Source organism: Chelonus insularis, unplaced genomic scaffold, assembly GCF_013357705.1.
Source record: "Chelonus insularis isolate UGA/USDA-ARS -01 unplaced genomic scaffold, ASM1335770v1 contig_160_pilon, whole genome shotgun sequence".
Lineage (NCBI taxonomy): Eukaryota > Metazoa > Arthropoda > Insecta > Hymenoptera > Braconidae > Chelonus > Chelonus insularis.
This window is the reverse complement of record NW_023276401.1, coordinates 81,408-106,543: the sequence shown is the minus strand read 5'-3', so window position 1 is coordinate 106,543 and position 25,136 is coordinate 81,408. Positions and strand designations below refer to the sequence as shown.

The window sequence follows — 25,136 nt, the reverse complement described above, 5'->3', positions numbered from 1 at the left end:
TATACTGGACCTTCTCCAAAGATTATGTCTATTTAATATCTGAAATTATTCATCAACATCAGAGCTGCTAAAAGCATAGAACTACCTAGTCCTAATCTGATAAATTTAACTTGATATTGCTATCAATGAGAGCACTATATACAACATTGAAAATTTCCTTCAACAAAATAATCAATTTAAAGCTATTTGAGTTTTGAAAAAAGGGAAAGGAAAATTTGGAAATATAGAAAAAAGTAGCATAGTTTAAACGAATCGGCATGAGTGTACAGAGAAATATGTTAATGACAATGAGAAGTGGTTATAGAAATTCGTATGACATAACGATTAATCATCAGTGAGACAATCCAATTAGGAATGTCATAGCAGCGATTAGTCAATCTATTTGGCTTTGATGAACGCACAAACATGCGTCGGTCAATTGCAAGCTGCTGAGTTCACCACACAAGTGAATCCTGACCCAGAAACTCAAGGGTGTAGAAGATAAGTGGAATTATCGTCAGATAGTAGCACTACCTCAAGAATGATCGGGCAAGTTAGTGAACCTTGACTACACAAAGTAGTAATCACTCGTGGTATGCTCACAATTCAATTTAAACTTCTACGCGTGAGTATGTAAGCATGAAGAAAGATACACAAAGCTCTAAACACATATAGAAAACAAAAAGTTTCTACTTCAAGTAAATGTTACTGGAAAACTGGTGGGATATAAGTTACATAAAATACAATTCTGTTATAGGAAATTTGTTATTTTTTTTTTTCTCGTTTCCTAACAACAAACATTTTATTTGGATAAATAAATAAGAAGTTGATGTTTCAAGCTAACAACGATATTTCATATTGAATGGAAAACAATGAATTGTGATTTATAAATTTTTTATTTACTTTCCCATTATCGGAAAACGGAGGACTCGTAGAAAACATCACATGTTAAAGAAAATCAATTATTAATGAACAATCCAAGTTAGGAACATTTTTTTTTTTTAGGAATGAAAAAAAAAAAAAGGTTTTTGGCTCCAGTGGATTTCTATCTCATTGTGGAGCTTAAGGGCATTTATCTTGTTGAAATAGCTGACTGTCGATCCTCAGATAACAGTTTTAAACTAAATGAAGTTTTTTTTTGTTCTTACAAAAAAACCATTTCATTACATTACTATATTAATTATAAATTTTTTCCAATATAAAAATTTCTTCAGCAATTCAATCTTTTAATTTAAATCATGAATTTATACGAGATAATAATATTTTTTCAACTGTAGCAAAAAAATTTATCCATTGAATTTTAATTTTAATCTTAGTAATGATTGTTGGAGAAAATTGTCAATGAAATTGTTGAAGATAATTCCTAGCATGAATTCAGTTAAGTTTGTATATAGAAGCAAAACTGAAGGGCTTTGAGAATACCTGCGGATACTCAGGTTGAAAAAAATGCATTAATATTAAACTGAAAATTGATCGAGGTATATGAACTTAATCCAAAAACTCGCTTTAACTTCATACGACGGTGAAGATGAGGTTAAGGAAAACTCGATAAGTATTAAAATGCATAGGAGAAAAGTTCGTTTCACGCGCTATTTGTCGAATAATCGATTTTCCTTCACCTCCACTTGTAATATATGAGAATATTAACCAACTTTTAGGGTTTTCTTTTTTTTTCTTCAAATCACAGATTGAATCTTTCGAGGATAAAACATAAAACTGAGATAACTGTGATAGAAAACTCAAACTTTTGCACTTCCAAGCTGTCTAAATAGAAGATTAGGCTTAATCACTTTTGGGGGAAAAAAATTACTTCGAGCAAAGATAAATCACGTATCGTAATAGGATTTCTTACGAAAAGCAAACAATTCAAAGAAACCACTTACGACAAATCTGCCTATAGCAAGATATTCTTATATAATAAAGCTTTTAACGCAGTAGTAAACATGACATTCTGTCAGACGTGGAGTTTTTGATCTACTAAATGCATTTTTTGTGCATTCTATTTTAGTGGAAGTGAAGATGGAGAAGTTTGAAGACAAGTTGACAAGAAAATTCATATTTTTCTTGATGACAGCTGATTCTAATAATTTTTTTTCTGCTTTTTGATTCCAATTAGAGACATTGAGACGAAATTATTTCCCTACACTGTAAATTTTAGTGTTTTATTTCGAAACATTCAAAGTGTTTTAATAAGACATCACTCATTTGATTAACATTGTCTTGATTTTCAAACACTTAAAAACGTTTTGAAATCGAGATAGTGTAAATCAAATGGGTGACGTCATATTAAAACACTTTTAATGTTTCGAAATAAAACACTAAAATTTACAGTGTAGAAATTATAATAGCTAGCAACATAAAGGTATGCTCAGCATCGTATTATATTGAAAGATTCAAACAAATTTTTCCTTTCAAACTGAAAATTTTTCCCACCATTTTTTTTAAATAATCAATCAATACTCAATTAAAGAGATAAAGAATTTGACTTTTGTTTTTTAGGAAAAGAATTTATTCAAAAAAAACAACATATTGTTTATTGAATTTTATTAGATGCCATTGTTTGCATTTTATTGACCTCCAGTCATTGATCTGAATTTTAAAATATTTTTTAAAATTCGTTTTATTAATAAGATATTTTTTAAAGTAAGCCTGAGAGATTTATATACAAATAGTCTTCCTAATAAAGCTCAGTAAACTCAAAATCCACATTATTCTCGAATGCCAAACCATGTATGTGGACTTTCTAGTGACATCCGGAGTTTTTTTTGCGAATAAAGAAAATGTAATAGATAATAGCTTGTGTTCAATTGTGTTAGTAACGGTAGAAGTCCTCGGAATTGGACCAAACTGCTTCACCTTAGTTTTTTATCTGAATTCCAACTCAATTTTTTTTCTATATACTTTCATCTTAAAATACCTTAAAAAATAGCTGATCATTTATTTTGTTCTATTTTTAGTTATTCTATTTTGAAAATGATTTTTAATATTCCTTTATCTCTCAGTAAAAACATTGTACGAATGTTTTATGTAAATGAAGCTGCAGTAAAATTCAAACGTGACATGCCTGAAATCTGCGTATGAGCGTTAGCATGACGTCATGTCTTCTGGAGATATCATTCTCTGTCGAATTGGTGAATTCGCGGTGCAACCAATGTGTGCAACCAATGTCGGCGGTCACACCCAAATGTCCCTGAGCTCACGACGATACGAGTTATACTGTGCGAGCCGGAGCATTAGTCTGCTCCATGAATACCTAGCTTAATTAATCGGCAGCTGTTGTGGTATGTAACTAATGTGGATTACTAATTAGAGGATATGGTTTACGTATTTCAACGCAACATCAAGAAGAATCATTAAAAATTTATTTTTATCAGTATTTATAGTTTGTTTTAAATATCTTTTTGCTAATTATTCATCAATAGTCTTCTTTTAAAATCAAAAATTTACATAACTGTCTTAGCAATTTATTTATAATATAAATTGATTAAAAAAATTCATCTAGAATTTTCTTTGTATTTTGAAGAATAATAGAAAAATAAAATCCAAGAGTAGAACTATTCTGGCCAGCTTTTTATTGCTTACGTGGTGAAAACTATGATAGATAGAGCAAAAATGCATCCTCTTTTGCAAAGCACAAAATTTTCGATAAAAAAATTCCCAAGAGTTTTATTCTAGAATTGACAGTTTGAAAAGAAGAAAAGCCTTCAAGTGTGCTTTAGAACACTTTTTCCAACCAAACTTAGTGTATTGAATATTTTTTATCAATAAAATTTGACATGTAAACAATTTTTCTCATATGAAATATTCACTCACAAAAATTGAATAACATCAAAAGTGATAGATGTTTGTCTGAATAATAATAATTACATATGCATCTCAACAGTAAAAAAAAAAATTAATGATGAAGGCTAATTAACAATCACATCAAACAAATTTTTTATTCCAACTACTCTTCATATGTATATTTTTTTATTCCAATGTTCTTTGATTTATGTGTAATTACACGGCGGAAGCTACTCAGTGTGATGAACTACATTTTTTTTCTAAATGGAATAATTAATATTTAGTAGCAAAGTTCAAAGCATTAGTATTGAAAAAAAAAAAAAAAAATAAATAAATTTCCTCTTCTCATTACAGTTTTTCTAATGATTTAATTATCAAAATATACTCCCATGAAAAAATATTAAATCCAAGACGTATGAATATGTACACGCAGAGAAATGTATAGTAAAAATTACCCTGAATTTTATAGTAATTTGGTGACACTGCAGGGCGAGGGTAAAAATTACTGTGCATATTCTAAAAATTACCATACTGCATAGTAATTTTTAGGGTAAAATTAGGGTAAAAATTACTATGCAATATGGTAATTTTTAGAATGTGCACAGCAATTTTTACAATGTGTATAGTAATTTTTACCCTCACCCTGTAGTGTCACCAAATTACTATAAAATTGAAGGTAATTTTTACTATACATTTCTCTGCGTGTAATAATAATATTTAAAATTATGTTATAAAATCAATTTTCTAACACAGAAGGTGAATAGGTTTGAACAATTTATTGTAGATGAATGTTACAAACGTACAGGTTGACTTATCGTCTAAGAGTGAATCTAGCTAAGGGAAGAAGGATTTTTATATCAGGGTCAGTTAAGGGAAAGGGTAGGCGTCTTGTGACATAGGGGGTTTTTTTCTTGAAGTGAAATTGTGGAAAATCAGGAAATTGGTAAGTTAGGGAAATCGAGTCTCTAAGGGAGATTTTGAAGAGGTAAAGTTTTATGACAGAATGAGAAAAAAAAGGGTTGTAAGGGATTTTAGAAAATATTAATTCTTACATATTTTATCTTAGCCTACGTACATGTATTTCTTCGTCTAAGTTGAGGGTTTATTACAATGAAATTAATTGAGTTCGAAAAGTCAATCAAAATGCCAATAAATTTTCAATGGCATTATTTGTCCACAACTTGAACAAATATTTCTCTGGGAAAATAATATCAAATAATCTATCAATTTTCATGTTTACACAGAAGTGAAAGTAAAAAACAAAAAATCCGACGCTTTGTAACAATTTCCCAATAGGAAGTTAACAAATTAATGATCACAATAATATTATATTAGCAGGTAGATGAAAAATATTAAATTATCTAAGATACACGTATGTTTAATAAAAGCTTTGATCACTTGTCGCACGTTAACCACGACCAAGCTATGATTATGTACACACTGAAAATTACTTTAAACGAACACTGTCAACATGTATTCTAAGTTTGTTAGAATTTCCGGGGTTATTAATAACATGATAATAAAATTATCTCAGTGTTTATTTATCCATAAATATGAGAGAATTATTTACAAACATTTCCCAGAGTGGAGCAGTAATTTATTGTGTATGATAGTAGTATGAAATGTTTTGGAATTATTTCTTACGGTTAATGATCCATTTATTCAATCAATAAATGTTTTTTTTAAATGAGATTTATTGAATATAAATTAACAGATTCTCTATTCTATTGATATTTTTTTAACAATAATAATTCATTAATAATTGACATTTTATTCATTTCTTACAATCATTTGCAGGAAATAATTCACTGTAATAATTTGTTTGGAAGCAATAAAAAATGAGTTGATGGCGAATATTTTTTTTTTAGTATAATTTATTGATGTCTCTATGATTTGTTAAATATAAAATTAAGTATTTGAAAAAGTTTATCATACAAAACTTTTTTTATTCGTCTTCTTTCGTTTTCCAAGTTAACTTATAAGTGTTGAAGTGTCATTGCACTTTTTCTGACTTTCTTCGTCAAGTTCTTAAACTTGACCCAGATTCGTGGCTGAGTCATTGCCCTGTTGGGTATACTTTGTCATCTTTTAATACTTCGAGTCAGTTTCATTCAACAGTCTATCGACAATTTTATAACAAAATTGAATAAATTATAATTGATAACAATTTTTTTTCTCATAAAAACTTTTCAAATTTATTTAATTATTTTCTATATAATATTTCTTATTTTATTATTATCAATTTTTTCTACTTCAATAATTTTTCTTTAATTCTACTATCATAAAAATAGCAGAAGAATGTTTTTTCTATTTATATTGAAGAAGAGGAGACATGTTATTATCGATAGAGTGATCATAAACTTATTTGTTTTCTCACTATAGATTACCTTCTATCATAGACCATATCAATTTCTTTCACCCTATATCTCGTTTGTATGATCAAAAGCCTAATTTGTTTCGATTATTACAAAGATAAATAGCTGTTATTTGTCTTAAAAACATCGGGATCCTTTTAAACACGCAGGTTTCCCTAACAGAACAACACTCAACCACAGCCATTTATTCTGGAATTACTCTATTTCAGAAAATTCACATGGAAAATACAATACAGAAAAGCACAAAGAATATAACCTGTTATTGTTCCGTATTAAAAGAAGAAAAATATCAGTCAATTTATAGTATAACGATTTTTGCAAGCTTCAACCATAAGCAGATGTTATCACTGTTGAAAGGGAAACTTGAACCCATAAAGAAATCCTTCACGTAGAATATACATTGTGTTGGCAAAAACTCATAATACTTCTGATCGGCTTTAGATTCATTCATATTTACTCAAGAATACAATCCAAGGTCGAAAGAGTAAATACAAAATAACAGTTTAAGAAAAGATATCAGGATTTTTGCAATTCAATAAGAGGTTTGTAGAAATATGAAAATCATGCAAAAATATTAAGTGAAATGATGTAAGACTGAACTGGTGTGCAGTATTCAACAATATGTACATTTTTCTGTTTTATTTATGTTGGAAATTCAGGATTATGGTCAGGGAATATTAATTTAATATCGACTGAATTTGTTTTGTAGTGTAGAATACTTATGGATTCTTTATTAAACGATAGCGGATTGTGCTGAGAAGTTCATCTGTATCCTTCAGAGACTTTTCTAAGACTAATTGAAAATGTTCTTAAACATTACTCTACAGTAAAAACAACCAATCCTCTCTTCTTTGTTCATATTTACAGATGTCTGCAGTATGTAGCATAATATTGTAAAATATATGTGTGTCCGTCTATAGATGGATTGACTAACGACATTTTGTTAGTTAACGACGATTGCTTGACGATTAGATTGTTTATAGCAACGAGGGGAGAGTTTGTTTATCTCCAGTTTAGGACTGAGACTAGCTAACATTAGACGTTTCGTCTTTGATTCTGTATTTGAATCTGTCATTTTTAATAAACTAACTTTTAATAATAGTTGTTCTCATTCTATTATTTCACAATATTAAATAAAATCAAAGGGCCCTTTGACTCACCCAAGTACTTAAGGTTATATAATAAAAAGAGTAATCAAATAAAGAGGAATAGTTTGGAGTCCTAAAGATGTGTATTAAAAATACACATGTTTATATTTCCTAAACTTAAAACTAAGTTGTTAAATAAATAAAGAATGAATTGAGATTCATCCAACAATTTATTTATTTTATTAAGTCCACTGGAAGGAAAAATGATCAATATTCTTTCTTTTGTAAATAACAGTTAACGGAACTCGGGGCAAAACGGATCTTATGAAGCTGTTGATACAAAAATTTACTCTGATATTAAAATATTCCTATTGCTAAAATTACATTAGTCATTTTGAAAGTCAAAAAACCATTTTGCCTTATGGGTCTGTCTTGCCCCAAGCTCACCTATTCAAAGACTTTGTGATAATTGAAATGAAACTATAAGACAATTGTGAAATCGTAATAAAGTAATTGTAATAATATAAAAGAAATGAGTTAGAGGAAAGGAGGGTAAAGTAGAACGAGAGAACAAAGTGAAACCCTTGAGAAAATATACTAATTTATTAAAATAAGTTTAAAAACACTTATTGCGATTTTTATTCATCAATTTTTCAATCTATTAATGGATTAAAAATGATAAACATTTATTAATATACCGATTAATTTATTGATTAACACTTTTTCTTCGTGTTCCACTTTACCCCATCTTCCCCTATTTATTTTCTGAGATAATAAAAAAATCAGCTTTCTTTCTATTCGTTCAAAATGGCTAAAAACAATTCAAAACAACTTCAAATACTTTATTCTTCACTGAATTTACTGTGTTTGTACATAATGTTCGTCTGTTTTTCTATAAATAAGCTGTTCAAGCTCAATATTCTTATTGTAAAATTTGATCATGAAAAACTGGTCGCACATTGCCGAAATAGCAGACATAAATTAGATATAGCTCCATCAGCACGTACAAAATGCTTCGCTTTTATTGCACTAAAGAGAAAAGAACAAAATAGTTTTTAGAAGACAAGTACATCAGGTTTTCGTGAACTTTTTCAAGCATGTCCACTCAACGTCACCTTCATGTTCGCTTCAATACGATTTTCTCGACTCATACCATCACTGCCCATCACATCGTCTAGACCATTCTTTTAGCTTCACGCCACCTTTCCTATTTGCAGTGGTCATCAAAAAGTGCCTTCGCTGCAAATTTATCTCATCATATTACTAACTAAATCGTTTGTCTTCTTTTTGTTATTATTTTTTTTTCCCCCAAACTAATTAATGTCTCTATTTATTCTTATAGCCCTGTTGACTCGTATTGCATCACAGGGAAATAAATTTCCTCGAGTATTTTCAACCCAAGATACGCCTTTGCCATTTTCTAGTACCAAAACGGCACTCGGGAAACGTGGAGACCGATCCGCCTCCTAACTCGTCGTGAGACTGTATCGTAAAATATCTACTCTCATTCTCTATTTCTTCCGGAACTCTGTATATATGTATACTCCCTACGAATACATTAGACTTCTAGTTTGATAAAATAATAAAAAAAAAATAAGAGACTAAAGATGTCATTACATGCAGCTGGAACATGTCGACCTATTTTTATCCAAATTGAATTTTAAAATATTTTTCTTTCTCTTTGGGTAATAATAATCGATATACTCCGGGACTTATCAACCTCATAATAGGAAATCGATGATTTTTATCATGAAACCTAATAATAATTTTTGTAATTATCTCAATTCCCTCGCCCTACACCGTTTACATAGTTTTCGTACAGGCACACTTTTGGAAAAATGGAACTTCTTGAGACCAGGTCTAGAACCTGGATCTAGGGAATATTTTTCAGATAATTACCATCATTTTTTTCATGTACTTAAAATACCTTAATCACTTTTAGCTTAAAAATAGAAATATTCTTCTCATCAATTGATTAATTAAAAATAAAATGTATTGAATAATTATAAATTATAGTTGACAGCTTATTAAATCGTAAATGAAGGTGAAATAATATAATTTGTTTATTGTATTCGAATGACGTTAATTTTTTTGTAAAAGAATAGAATCCATACACTTTCGAAGTAAAGTTGTCTAGTGCATAGTTTTAATTTACAAAATTACTAGACTTCAGAGAGATATCAATTAAATCATTACATAACTTGAATTGTAATTCTGCTTTAAATGAATTAAACAGACTTGCCATATTTGAGTGAGGCAATATTCAAATCGATTTAATCTATACTTGTCAACATTTACTTTACAGAAAAGAGCTGTCGAATACAAATATTTGAATTTTTCAACTTATAAATTATATTGAATGAAATAAAGTGTTATTTGAATGTTATAAATGTTTTAGATCACTTAAACTAGCAGTCAAAAATTTTATTTTCACTTAAAAAGCTACTTTTGACAATCTTACATGAATATATGTGACTTTATAAAGTAAAAGAAGTGTTAAAGTTGTTAATAATATTTTTTGGAGCATCATTATTACATATAATATATCTTTACGTTACTCACGACTGAACTTTAAACCGGATATGACGGATATCACAGATGTGGCATATTCAGGAGATTTAAGTGAGAATGAAAAATGTATTCGTTGACGGAATAAGAAAGACTGATATACTTGACGCACACTTACTCACTTCACTCACTTACTCTAGCATACCATACTCTTCACTGCTAACAGTGATATATCTACGGAGAGATTCAGCACTAGGTGATGCCGAGTGCAAAAAGCGGAAGTCGAAAAAGCATGTTGGAAAAGAGACGAGGCGGAATTTTCATCTACGATTCAAGTCAAGAGTCGCGACGGAAAATCGAGTAATCGAAAGACTTGGAGGAAGCACGAGAAATTGTAGAGTTGGAGTTGAAGAAGGTAAGAGGTGTAAAGAGTTTATAATCTTTGAGTTTTTACTCCAGCAGAGATACTGGATAAAAAATCATCCATTTGAAAATACCTTTGCGTTTATGATAAAGAAGCTAATGTTCTTTAGATACCATTAATGTAATATCAATTTTATTCCTTTGAAGTTTGATTCTATTAGAAAAGCTGAAATCAAATAAAATTGTATTTCTACTCCAAAATAAAATTATAAATCTGAAAAAATTTTTTTATTTTTGTTTTGTTTACAACAAATTGCCACCATTATAAACAATATTCAGTTATTTAATCACATCAAGTTATTTATAACAACATCTCATGAATATTCATCAAATATAACCATTGTGACAATCATTTAATAAATTCAACCATTTTGCAATTGTTTATAATAAATTAATATTATTATAAACAATATACAATTGTTTAGAGTCATATCAAGTCATTAGTAACTATATTGTATTAATATTGAGCTCAATTTCCAATAATATTAATTATTCAATAAAAAGAATCTTGTTCAAATGTTTTTTTTACTCAACTCATTTTACAATTTATTTGTTATAAAAAAAAAAATGGCTTTACGAATGTACGTACGTACAAACATGAATTTTAAAAACCTTCTAATATGCTTTTAAATGTCTCAAAACATAAAGATACGATAAAATCGACCCCATTACAATAACTTTTTAATGAGAAGTTAATAATAATTTCCGATCAACGATCAAGAGATGAATTAATTTTTTTAGAACCCATTTTATTGAGATAAAAATTATTTAATTATTTTAAAAGCTTTTTAAAGCTCTAGTATAAAAATGGAAAGAATAAAATTGATAGTTAGTGATTACGAGTGTTTAGAAAAACGAAAAAAAGTCATGTCTTATCTCAATAAAAAGAGCAATTTAACAACAGTGTTAATAATCAAAAAAAGACATAGATTTAATTCATGACAGTGTACTATTAACCCAGATATACTAGTAATAACCATAGGAAATAAATTTTCACTGATAAAAGTGATCATTATTAAATTTCATATTTATATGATATATGTGGTAAATTAAATCTGATAATACCTAATGATCTACGTGCAAGCTGCTACCTTGTACAAGTCGACGACCCTCTAGTGTTATTCATTTTCTCCTAGACAAGTTGACGCTCGTTACGACTTTAGAAAATCCTCGACTTTACACACTGTAAATCCGTATGTCAAGTCGGTTCAAGAGCAGAGACTGATCGTTTAAGTGAAAAAATATCCTCTAACGCTCTTGATAAAGGACTACATCGATCCCTGGTTCGTGTAAATCGATCAACAGCTTTCAACGACATCCAGAATTCTAATATCTTTGATCCATTGTTAATGTTTATCATAAACATGAGAGTGTTTGTCGTTAATAACGTCATTAATTCGTGCTGGAATTTAATATTAAACATCAACTAAATTAATATGGATCCTTATTGATCAACTTGCCCGACTAATAGAGAAGATTTTTCATTAAAAATAAATAAAATTAATTAGATCATATTTTCATTTTAAATTGAAATTTTTTCAAATTAAAACAATTATTAATTTTTTAACATATTTCATATATTTTTTTCAAATAAAAATGATTATAAAAAAAATAATAAATAGTGGAAAAGAAAATTTTTTCGATGTCTGACTGAAGATTGATAATACTACTTACTTCAAAAAAAATTGATTAAAGAGTGACGTTGTTAATGTTGAATTATTAAAGTGCAAACAAAATGATGGAATGGATGAGTTTTTGATTTAATTTCCAAATGATTAATATTTATTTATGTAATGACATGAAATAACATTGTGTTCATTTGATTGAATCTTTTCGCCTGGCTTCAAGTAAAGGTAAATTACATGGCCACATACATCTCTAATCAATTGAAAAATCATTGATCCTTGATATTACCCAAGAATTAGTATTAATTACTCATGTATATCACAAGCTGTTAATTCGAAACTCAAGAATTACTAAACCGATTCCCAATTAGGTTTGAATCCCCGAACAGCTTGACTGTTCCCATCTAATATAGACGATTTCCCTTAGCGTTAAGTTGCATTAGACATGAGGATGAGGTTGGGATGTCAAACACAGACAAAGACTATGAACATGGCTAGAAGCATTACCAACTGTTGTTAATCAACTCTAAATCAACTACAATTATTCATTAACAATGCCATTTAAATAATCAATTTAGCAGAAAGAAAAATAACTATTCAATAAAAAAGAATGTGATTTTTAATTTAAATATGTTATCTTTTTTTAGCTTCAAGATATTTTAGGTTTAATTATTCAGAAAGGAACTTGAAAAGACTAGTTTTATGCAATCCATAAATAACATCATATATGTAGTAAAAAGTTTTGGTGTAAATAGTTGGTACTTTGGCTTGATGTGAATGAGTATTACCATAGAGTTGAGGCAAGTTGAAAAAAAATAAATCTTACATTCGCAAACTCATACATCAGACAAAGAGAATACGTATCCTAAAGAATAACGTTGCTTACTATATCTCTGAAACTTTTATGTTCCATTAGGAATTCTAAACTCAATTCATCCTTTATTCTACCGGCAATGTATTCACAGTAGCAAGAATGACAGAGCTGAAAAAGATAAAAAGCAAAGTGAAAACATTTCAATGATCGATGAACTTTTAGACAAAACTTTGGACTTTTATTATGATTTTTTTTGTTTGTTTTGTTTATCTATACTTTATTCAAACTGTTTGTCTCTAGTATCATGAGAGAAAGAGATGCAGTGAGATGATGATATTGGAGCAGATTATAGTCTCAAGAGATGTCTCGCTATAGCGCTTGTACATCGAGCTCGTTCGTTTTTCTTCCCTAGGGCTTTTTCTCTCGTCGTTTGTTCAGCATGCACGACTGCGCTTACTAAATCGCTGTTTTATAGGACACGCGCGAAAGCGGTTTAAAGCCTAACCAGTCCTCCTTCTCATTTTATCCCTTGTGCCATTCTCTCAGCACTTCAACCTCCAAGCTGAATCGAGAACCAATCACTTTTGCTTCATTTCGTGTCCCTGTGTCGATCCATACCAAATTACAAATCGATATCTCAATCTGACTTGGTGTCACTCGCAGGTGGACGGTTAAGCAAGCAATCGGTTTGCTCCATCCCAAGGGAGCCGTATTGCTCTCAGTGTTTTTTTGTTGAGAGCAATATCACAAAAACCAAGCTAACCACCAGATCTTGGAGATCTGAGGATAAAAAAAAAATAGTGAGCTATGGAGAACATTGTGCGGTTTTATTTTATCTCTGTAAGGAATTTTTACTAAATTGCCTGACTCGAGACAGATGTTTCTACTTGCTGAAATCTTCTAAATAAAAAGAGGACTTGCACATTCTCCTGTGACCGGAATAAGGACTAAAGAAACGACTTAGTTCCTTCCTTCTGAATCTTTACCTAACTAAGGAAGTCTTGTCTTGAGCAAGATTCCAGTCAGATCTTTCAAAAGTTCAACAAATTGGATCATTAAAGGACTGTTTGATAAGGACTCCTAAACTACCTTGGAGCTTTTTTTTATTCTAGAGCTTATAGTATTTTTGGTTATTTTATTCAATAAAACTTTGGTGATTAGAATTGAGTTATTGAATGTTTTGTTGCAGGAAAATTTGCTTTTATGTTTATAAATATTTGTCGAATGTGTTAAAATATTTTTTAAAACAACCAAGTGTGTTATTAATTTATTTTTCAAGTTCTTCAGAAAAAATTATCGTTTTCTCTTTCATTGAATACCACAAAGAGCAATTTTGTTCAATTTATAAAACGTTTTCTTATTCACTTGTCAACAGAAAATTTCATTTTACTTCTCGTAAAGTTTCCTAATCATCTAGAAGTTAGAAATAAAAAAAAATCAATCTTCCAGATGAAGTAAAAAACATTGTCATATTTATAGTCCATCAAAAATAGTGAATATAGTTTTTCTAAAACTTTATGAATATGATGAGAAAAAAAAAACTACTCAATAATACATAAATTTTTTCAGTAACTTTTTCCAAGATAATGTAATAATAATTTACAACAACAATAAATGTCATTTTACGACGATGGTTAATAGCATAAAATGACTAATATAATCAAGTTATCTCTGCAGATAGAGTATGACCATGGTTATTTTATCAGAGTATTTTTAAAAAACATTTTAATTTGTTTCTCCAATATTTGTTGAAGCATAGAAACATCGAAGTGAGAAAAACAATGAATGCTATATATACAAAAGTTATTGTTTTTTATGTAGCTTCTCTTGTTAGTTTTTTTCTAATACATGAGGAGTAATAAAAAAAATTAGGTTATCATCTCTGATCTTCTTTCTGGTAATTTGCATTCTTTTATTGCATAATTTCCTCCATAAAGACACGAAATAAACAAGGAGTTTTTATGCAGAGTAGAAGAGAAGGATCGAAATCATAATTGATAAAAGCTGGAAAGCCAAAATGATGTTTTTTTGATGGGTAAATATTTTTTAGTGGAGTTATGATTCAGAGATTATTGAAATACTTGGTGATAGGGTTCATAGAATATAAAAAAATTATGACTCTACTTAGCTGATGATGATAATACATATCAAAGTTAGAACACGATGTTGTTTGTTGATTTATAAACTTCTATAGAGGTTTTAAATGAATTTATCAATGTCTAATAACAGGATAGAAAGAACTTTGAAAATAAAAAAACAATTGTTGGTAAGAAGCTTCCTGAAAGCATCGATTTCACGTCTGATATCGAAGTAAACTTAATCGAGACTTTTTTTACTTTTTAATTTCCCTTATCTGCTCTAAATCAAGAACTAATCTCCAACGATCCTTTCTCTGGGAAGGTTGAACACCTCTGGATCTCAGCACACTGAAGATTCAAGTTTTCACGGTTGGTTTCCGAGCAAATTAGGTATCGAAAGATTCTAACCGCACGATAAAGGGGAATCAGGTATGCCAGAGTTGAAAGAGTGAAAGACAAATCTGTAAGTCGATGAAAAAGAAAATTAAAGAGGTGATAAAGGGAGAGAAGATTTTTTTTTCTCCAATTTGTTTATTAATTTGACAGAGGAGATATATCTTTGTATAAATGATTTATGTTAGAGAAATTGAAATAAAAAATATCATAGCACATTTTTATTTTTTGAAATAAAATTTCAACTTCTATAAAATGGGAAGCATATTTTTTTTAATAAATATATCACAATTGCTCCAAATTGATGCTCCAAATTGATGTGATTATTTTCACTGAAAAATTTCTTTATATAGAGAAGTAAAATGGAATTGCAAAAGTTCTCATTTTTAAATATTCAAGTTATTGCTTGACAAGAATAGTATGAGTCTCTCATCTTTAAGGTATCAACTCTTACTATCCTTTCTAGTTGGCTCTATTCTGACAACTAGTCATGCACTTTTTCCTCTGTCTCTTGCAGATAAAAATAATATTCGAAAGTGGTGTGGAGCGACGCATCTTGTCTTCAACTTTCTTCTACGTTTTTTCCAATGTGTATTGAAGTTAGAGTTTTACATCCTTATCTGTGGTGCAGTACTAACTTTTGGCTGCGGGCAAAACAACAACAGTGATGCCCGCATAATAAACACATACATAGGCCAGAGATTCTATATAATGCTCGTTGATGAGACTTTTTTTTTATATCAAAGTTCATAATAGTCATATAAATTACATTTTCATGGCTTCCGTTACAGTAGTATTATTGTAAATAATTACAATGAAGCTAACAAAAGTATTTTTCAAGAGAAAATGAGATTGAAATGAAGTGAAAAATATCAGGAGTTCAAATAAAAACGCTGTATAGAAAAGTAAAAAAGAGAATGGAATAAATCACGGGCCTTTTTCCGTGAGGTTTTCAATACGCTGCTTCCACTATTCTGGTTTTTCGTAATAATTTAACTGTTATAGTTGGACCATCAAGCCGAAAATACACATGTGAGTAAATACTGACGTAATTAATGGAAAAAAATATTTTTACTTTGGGGGATATTAATATTTGTCCGAAAAATCTCACAGGTTACATTTGGTCGAGTGAAAATATTCATATTTTATTCTGTAAAATACGAGTTTAATTAGACTCAAAATTACATGAAAATATAAATAAAAAAATAGGTCTGAGCACACTTTGTCTGTGCTAATACGACGAACGTCCCATTAGTAATTGTTTATAACAAATTTAAATAGTTATAATCAATGTTTGTTGAAAGCATCCGAATCCATGTGATATACACATTACTTAATCAATAAATACAATTTTTAATTGTTTATAACAAATTCGTATTGTTATAAACAATGCATGTTTGATAAAAGTTATATTTAGTTGTGAACAATAATGTCTAGTCAGTATCGACTCAATTTTCAAATGAAATTGTTATTGTTTGACTTGAGAGTATTTTAAATAGCTAATCTTTTCATTTTTTTATTAGTTATTTTGTTATAAAAAAAACCGGCTCGACCGAATTTGTTCAAATTCCTTTCAGATCTTCTTTATAATAATATCTTTCGAATTAATTTTGGTTAAAGTCGATGTCTTAATCCGTTCTTGAGATATCGAAAACGAAAAAAATGCTGACGTCCATACGTACATACATACGTACGTACACACACACATCATTCTTAAAATTGGTCAGTATGCTTGCAAATACCATGAAACGTGGAGGTATGATGGAAATTCAAATTTCACCAATCGACCCAATTACAATAACTTCTTAATGGGAAATTTAATATAAATAAAAAAAAACAAGTAACAATCCTAGAAGAAAGATAAAATAGGCCCGTTATTGAGACTGGAATAAAATTATCATTCAGTGATGGTTTTATACTCACTCATGACTGGATGATAACTTTATTTACTGGCAAGTTTGGAATATCCTACTAATAATAAGGAAACAAAAAAGAACCGAAATTTTAAAGTAAAATTAAAAATCTTCTATTTAAAAATTTAATTGTCTGCCCCAAATTTCATTATGACAATTGCTAACACACAAACATTTCTAGTCTCTGTCGCCCTTTTTTTTCCTCACGGTTTCTTTGAAGCTTGCATTATTATAATTGTCTTCTACAATACAAGTAAAGTTAATAGCTGAATTTTATTTTCACTTAGACTTCTTCAATTTCAATTCTAACTAATGAATCTGCGAGAAAAAAAATCCGGAAAATTTAATAACAAATTCATGAAAGTATTCACTTGAGAATCATTTTTAAATTTTCTAAAATGTTGTTTTCGCTCAAATTTATTTCTCTTCACAGTAAAATTCATCCATTAATGCCAATAACTAGAATATATCTTTCTGACAAATAATTTTAATTGCAGATTGATTGCAGCCCATTGAAAAGCAAGTCTTTCGATACTACAAGTCTATCTTTTTACATCAATGATACATAAATAACGTTTTCTTCTTGAAATAAAAAAAAAAATTCAACCACCAGAGAAGTGTAAGGATGCTTCCAGGTGAGGCGATGAAAATAATGAGTCGCGGCTCACGAACTCTCAACCATCGATTTTCACAAGTAAGATCGAATCTCTCGCCGCTTGGAAGAATTGAGAGAGTGATAGAGAGTCAGACCATTCTCTCATCTTGCAGCCTTAGAATTGATGATGGGAAAGTACCTATTTTTATCAGACTTGCTCGAAATATACGTATAGAAAAGTTGTAAGAGTAAAAGAGATAAACACAATGTGTTGTTATATAACATAAAAAAATAATAAAATAGTTAAGAATATAAATAGTCGATTTATTTTGATCAGAAAGACTGAATGATATTTTACGATTGTTGGTTTAGGATCCGAAGAAACTGGTATATATTTTTGCGAGCATTCTGAGCGTGACTGTATACATAATAAAGTGCAAAAATAGTAGAATGGTTTGAGATAAAAATAAAAAGCTTTGTAGCTGTGTTAACTTTGGAATAAACAAGTGGAATTGTATTTTGGAATTATTATTTAAATTAATATGCTTTTCGTTGGACAAAAATGATAGTGTTACTTTTATATATCTACCTATTTTTAGAGTTTGAGTGCTGTAAAATTTATTTTATCACTTCTAGGTATTTTAAAACAATCAATTACCAACTTTTAATATACGTACTTTGTTTTAAAAGCATACACGTATCTGCTCTTTATTTTTTTCAAAACTTTCACTCAACCTCCATTGTTTTTTTTTTTTGTTCATTCATGCCTGTAAAAATTTTTTTTTGACCTAAATAATATCAAGTTATCGTTCAACACATTCTATATAACATTGAAATACTCTCGCTCATTAATTTTAATCATGTCAATTATTTAAAAAAAAGTGTTTCAAAAATTAATATCTTTTCGAATAAACAATTTTTTTAGGATTTTATTAGAATGATAACAATTGTGTGATTCTTGATTAAACGATCATATTCCGGGACAGCAAATAGAGAGAAAAAATATCAAATTTTTTTAATCGAACCCTACAATAACCATCTGGGTCAGAGGTAACTTGTATTTTTTTTATCGAAAAAAATTTTTAGATGGATTTCATTCCAATCAAAAGCTTCAAGTTTAAAAAAAAAAATATCTATACAATATTCACAGAATAAAGAGAATAAATATCACTTCAAATCAAAAAAAATTCAAGTATTTAATAAAAAAAAAAATACATAAAGTGTTTAATAACTAAATATCTAAGTGTTGACAATGTTTTTTACTATAAACAAACTATAGAAATATTTAAAATTTATCTAAAAAATTTATTTGTGATTTTTAACATTGTAAAAATTTTAAGTGTTTAGTTTCTTGACACTTGAATTGGCAATAATATAAATAATAAAACTTATAAGAAGCTTGTAAAAGATATACAACAAAGATGAAAGTATCATTTTTATTTCTATGTAGACAATAGAATATTAAGAAAGACTGCAACAATATGAGATTCTTGGCATGTATAAAATGAAATATTGAAGAATATAAAATACTCAAAAGAAATTTTTTATTACATTTTATTCTCCATATTCCAATGTTAAACTTATTTATTACTATTTATCAATGATTGTATGATGAATAGTAGAGATTATCCGAAATTATTATTTATAAATAAAATAAATATTTATTAATATCATTAAATAACCGGTAATAATTCTAAATATTGAATAATCCTAAGACTTTTAATGATTAAATACATTGTTAATAATTTGCCATTGTCACTTCAAATCCTTTCTGTAAATTTAATGCTAATTTGTTATGAGCAGAACACAGGGTGTCTTTTGAAGTACATATAATTGAGCAGCTGGTTAATTTATGAAAGGAATATTTCATCTGAAGAGCTCTTAATAGCTGTTTATATCACAAATTTCTCTTTAAAATGGAAACTTGGGTAGAAATAAGATAATGTTCATTCAATGATTCTACATCACCAACAATATGAATGTTGTTCATCAAGTTTAAAGCTAAAACAAGGTACAATTAGAAACAGTGTACGTTTTATACTTTATTCCATGCTTATCTCTTTAACCAATTCAATGTTCATCATCAACGTCATCAACAAAAATCGTGATTACTTTCAGGACAGGTTATAATTTCAATCTATTGTGGTAAGAGAATATGCATCCTCAATGTGAGATCCAATGATCATAAAGAAAGGATGATTTCAAGTGGTCTCTCTTGAGAGGTGAGAAACTTTGTGGGTAATTTCACAGGCATGAAAAGCATCAGACCTATACTGATAAGTACTTACCACAAACTGACTACAATAGCGGAGATTTGCCTTTGAGAAGACAAGTTAGAAGTTGATCTTAACGTTGAATAAGGACTAGAACGACTTGAGAATTCATAATATAATTTTAGAGCATCAACGTGCACGTTTCTAGTGCAAATTCAACATGGTTATGTTCTTCTCTTCATTCAAACAGGGAAGACAAAGAAGTCCAAGTTATTGTTGTGAATGTGAAAATTGAAAATTTGATTTATATCACGTTAAATTATTCTGATGAATTTTTTGTAAAGATATTCCATAAATTCTCTTCTATCTTTTTTTTATTCAATGTATTTTTGAAGTAAACATTGAAACATTTTTTTTTCTAACAGAAAATTTACTTTAAAAAATCCCTCTTGGTACGTGAGCTCCAATATTAATCGGAAAATTACATTTTTCCAATTTTAAAATCGACTGTTAAATCCATGAATAAAATATATATGAAGTAAGATAATATTTATATATTATTTTTCCATTCATCAATACTATCAATTCAGTTTGCATATTCGTGAGCTGATTCTAGTGAGTTAATACATCAAATTGAAATATGAGAATCAATAAAACCACGAAAAAAAAATAAAATGGAAAAATAATTATTCAAACATTCCAGAGATAGTTGTTTTTAGAAAGTATGTAACTGAAACTGTGTGCAAAGTAATTTGTCTGGAATGTAAACGTCTGAAATTGACATTTTGATAATCACAAAATGTAAATGACAACAAAACTGTTGGAATGTCCAAAACAGTCAAACTTCTGTTGGTCTAAGTATAATACCAACTTCTCTCTCTTCCCAAGAGTCATCTGATTTAGACGTTTACATAATTTCTTGTCAGAGAATTTTTTATGCAGCTTAATCATACTCATCAGACGTAAATTTTATCGTTGGTAAATTGTCATGACATCTGGGTTAAAATTTCAAAAAGATATCATAGTATTAAGTATTTATTTCAGTTGAAGAAATCATTCGATAATTTTCTCTGTAGATTTTCATGATAAAATTCCATCAAGTATCTCACGTGGCATAAGTTTCTTAAAGTTCAATCGGAATAATTCGCAAAATTATTCAAAGTAGCCGGTGAAGCTCGTTTAGAAATGTATGCAAGTCTTTGCACGTGAGTTGTCTCTAGTTCGTAAACTCTGTCTAGCTTTATCATTGTCCGAGTGTTTCCAACCTCTTGAGACTTTCTCAACTACCTTGAATATAGCTTCGGTCTTATGACTCACATCAAGACATGAAATCGAACTTGGATAAAGTTTGTTGCATACTTCTGAATGTCTAGGTTGTTAGGACTATCAACATTGATTTTTCATCATTAATGTCATATTTCTGGAGTACTTACATATTTTTTTTACCACAGTTTTATTAGTGTCATCTGAATAAATCATAACTTAAGTACTTACAAAATCAATAGTGAGTTTTAAAATTGAAAATAAAGAAGAATAAAAACGAATCAAAACTTCATGAAGTAAAAATTCTTAAGAAAAACTTTACATGAAGTTGAATACAATAAAAGTCTTAAAAATATAACTGAAAATAAGTAAACTTTACTAAACTAAAAAAAATATTCTTCTGATTGAAAATTACCTTTATATTATGAGTGAATTCAAGAATGTGGCAATTGCCTTATTCCAAGTAATAATCAAATATTAAATATTGAATTTCTATAAACTAATATTTATTTTTAGTAATTTTAACCCAACTATCGATCAGTGGATTCCCTAATTTAATTAAAGAGAGTAATTAAATTTATTTAATTAGAATTTATTTAATGAATGGATCTAAAAAAAGACAACTTAGAAATCAATTTATTACGTTGAAGAAAAAAAATTATTCAAATAAATCAAAAGTAATACATGCCTAGGCTCCATTCAAGTGATATTTGAAATTGAGGCTAAAAGGTAAGAGGCAAAAGAAAAATAAAACAATTGAGAACTGTAAAATTATATAGCCATGATAGCATGAGCATTTCACATTTAGAACACTATACATTAAATTTCACGATCAAATGCAGAAGAAGAAGTCGGTTTGGTCGGTTTATAGCACTCACAGCGCGTTTCTCTCATAAGAGAGATGAAGATAGGATAAGCTTATATAGAGTGTCACGGATGGCTAGGATCGCTTTGAGGAGGAAGACAGGTAGAAAAAGAGAAAAGATGGAGACATAAGCTAGTAGCAATTATCTGCAGCAGTCAGTTTATGTTTGGAAATAAAGGTTTATGTTTGGCTATTTTATTTGTCTACTTTCCATTCACTTTCGCGTAGAGCATGCGAAAAGTACTCCAATATATAATCCAACTACGCTGAGTTGCGATAATACAACGTGGACTTGGTTAACACACGGATAAGAGAATAAACGATGTTTGAATAGCCAGATTGATGATAAAAAAATATTACGTTAGTTATATCAATAGAAATATCATTTTGGAATGTAAATAATTTTTTCTTCTTTTTTTATTTTAACTATATAAATTACAATCTGTTGATGTCTAACAGTGAGTAATTGGTCTGATTTTTGCACTATTTTAAGGAGGTCATCCGTTGAGTTACTCGTTTTGATTTTTAGATGACAAAGAAAGGAAGTAAAATGTGAAGTTATCTTATGATCATAATACTGTAAATAAAAGTACTATGGACTGTGCTCTAGGTGTTGAATTGATTGACGAAATCTGTCGGTATGCAAATAATTGAAAAATTATTCTTGTAGCTGAAGCTGTTGAGTTAAATATATTTTTTCTATTTTCTACTTGAATAATTAACTTCAGAAAAATATTTTTTTTATACACAAATTAAATAAAAATATTATTTATTTTTCAAAATCACATTTTTTTCATTATCTCTGTTGATTTTATTTATTAAAACTGTAGATTCTTGATAAAGGAGACTTGTTAAACAGTTGGATATTACTCTAGAGTTATTTATTTATTTATGGAGTGTGGAGATTTTTATTTTTGTAAAATGGACCGAATGAGTGTAATCGGAAATCATGGAAGGTAAATAAGTCTAATTAGGTTGACAAATACGCGAGATAATTACCATTGGGTACTAAATAATTCAAATTTACATTTTAATCTAGTTAATTTTGCAACAATAAACATTATGTGAAATATAATTGAGAAAAAGAGAGATAGAAAATAACTGACCACCAGACCGACAAGTTCTATTCATTGCTGGACAATTGTTTGAGTTGATAATGCCAAGTTCTGCAAATATTTTTGAACCCGTACCATCCAGGTCAAACTTGAATATAATACGATTATGAAACAATACTTTCTTTATTGAAGAAATTTAAATAATTGTATTTATTACTGTGCAGTGTCAAAAAAAAAAAAAATAGGAATAATAAAATATTTCGTGAGACAAAGACGTGAATTATTAACTGAATGAAACTGTAAATTGTAAAAGGACAATTCATTTTTCAAGGATAAAAAAAAATGCAGCATTTGTGTGTAAGGAATACGAATGAGAAATTAAAACTTGTGAGGAAAAGAAATAAACCTAAAAAGTAGTGTTTAATTAATATTTTCATTTAAACAAAGTAGTTGGAATTTTTTTACAATCATCTCTAAATGAAGTATCAGCATGAATTTTTAGCCCAGTTTCCACAAACTTTCCTGATACAAAAATTGCCAAGGAAATCAAGTACAATTCAACCAAGCGTGTCGTACTTGTATAAAGATATTGTGAACCATCGTAAACTGAGAAGAGACTTTGGTGTGATGGAAATGTTCTATATTTTGCCAGCAAAGACTTCAGTTGCTTTCTAAAGTTAAGAAAAACAATGCTAAAATTTTCAACATATATTCCATTTGTGGTAGTTGTATTTTTCATTATTGTATATAATCTAGCACGAAATCTCCATAATGTTAAATATTCTTATAAAAATACCTTAAAAAAAACAACAAAAATGTTTTCAACAATAAAATAATTTAAAATAGTTCAACGAGAGACATATCCACTGTAAATTTCAATGTTTTATTTTAAAACATTAAAAATGTTTTAATATGACGTCACCTATTTAATTAACATTGTCTCAATTTTGAAACGTTTTCAAGTGTTTAAAAATCAAGAAACAATGTTGATCAAGTGACGGCATATTAAAACACTTTAAATGTTTTTAAATAAAACACTAAAATTTACAATGTCTACACACTCATATTGTCGCTGTTATTCCAAAAAATCGTAAGTGAAATTTCCATTGTTCTTTTATTAACAATAGCAAAATGCTATTGTTATATCCAAATAAAATTTAATAATTAATTCTTATTAATTTAATATTATTATAAATAAATATAAAATAATAGCTTGGCGATAATCATAGACTAATTTAAGATTAATTATCATTTAACGAAAGAAATGCATATTAATCTTAACCTGAATATTTATAAATATTTTTAGAAATGGTTTGAGGGGGGGGGGATGTCAGACTTAACACTATAATGACGATTTCAGACTTTAATATATTAAAGGAAGAGCTCATTTTAAATATACGACTTTTGGAATGACAGGGACGATATTTGTTGACTAAAATACCAATTGATAATTAATTAACCAACAGTTAAATAATTTAATAAATAACGAGATTTCAATTTTAGATATGAAATCCGATACTTATTATTAATTTACTGATACTTAATTTCATTTATTGAAATATATTATGTAATTATTAATTATAAACCCTTCATATCAATGCAATAAATATTATTTCATTAAATGTTTTATTAATCAAACTCATCAAATATTAATTAACCATAATAACATAATACAATTAATTATTTATTAAAATTTCAATTTATCTTGTAAAATATTTAATTAAATATTTACATATTATTTTATTCTGAACAAAGTGAGCAATTTTAATAGAGATAACCATTTAAGAGCATTTCGTGTCAAGCTCGAACTTTTCATTTTATAAAATCATTATTTCAGTTATTTATTATCATTTCAACTTCTCACATTATTATTTGAAATATTTTAAACAATAAAAAAAACTTTTTGGCACTAAAATTTATTCCCTTGGGTTCAATGATCACCAATGCTTCTTCTTTTTCACTCCACATTAAAGTCGTACTTTATTTATTATTTCTCTTTCTGTCTGAATATCAGCTGTTCTCTTTTCTATTTGTGACCTCAAACCAAATAGATTAAATATTGCAGCAAGGAATTACAAAATCATAACCGGAAACCATTGGCAGTGAAGTAATGAATATATAATAAAAGTTAAGAATGAAATAAATCCATTGTAAATCTAACGTTAC

The 25,136-nt window shown here is 28.5% G+C and overlaps 1 protein-coding gene and 1 long non-coding RNA gene across 3 annotated transcripts in view; one reads left to right on the top strand and one right to left on the bottom strand.

Moving 5' to 3' along the window:
• The window catches only part of ome (dipeptidyl peptidase 4 omega), a 183,180-nt gene that overhangs the window by 100,727 nt on the left and 57,317 nt on the right, over positions 1–25,136 (bottom strand). The gene's annotated exons all lie outside the window — the stretch shown is intronic.
• LOC118064077 (uncharacterized) lies at positions 21,392–22,011 on the top strand. The gene is made up of 3 exons (XR_004690016.1): positions 21,392–21,513; positions 21,567–21,779; positions 21,859–22,011. It is a non-coding gene; the product is annotated as an uncharacterized lncRNA (long non-coding RNA).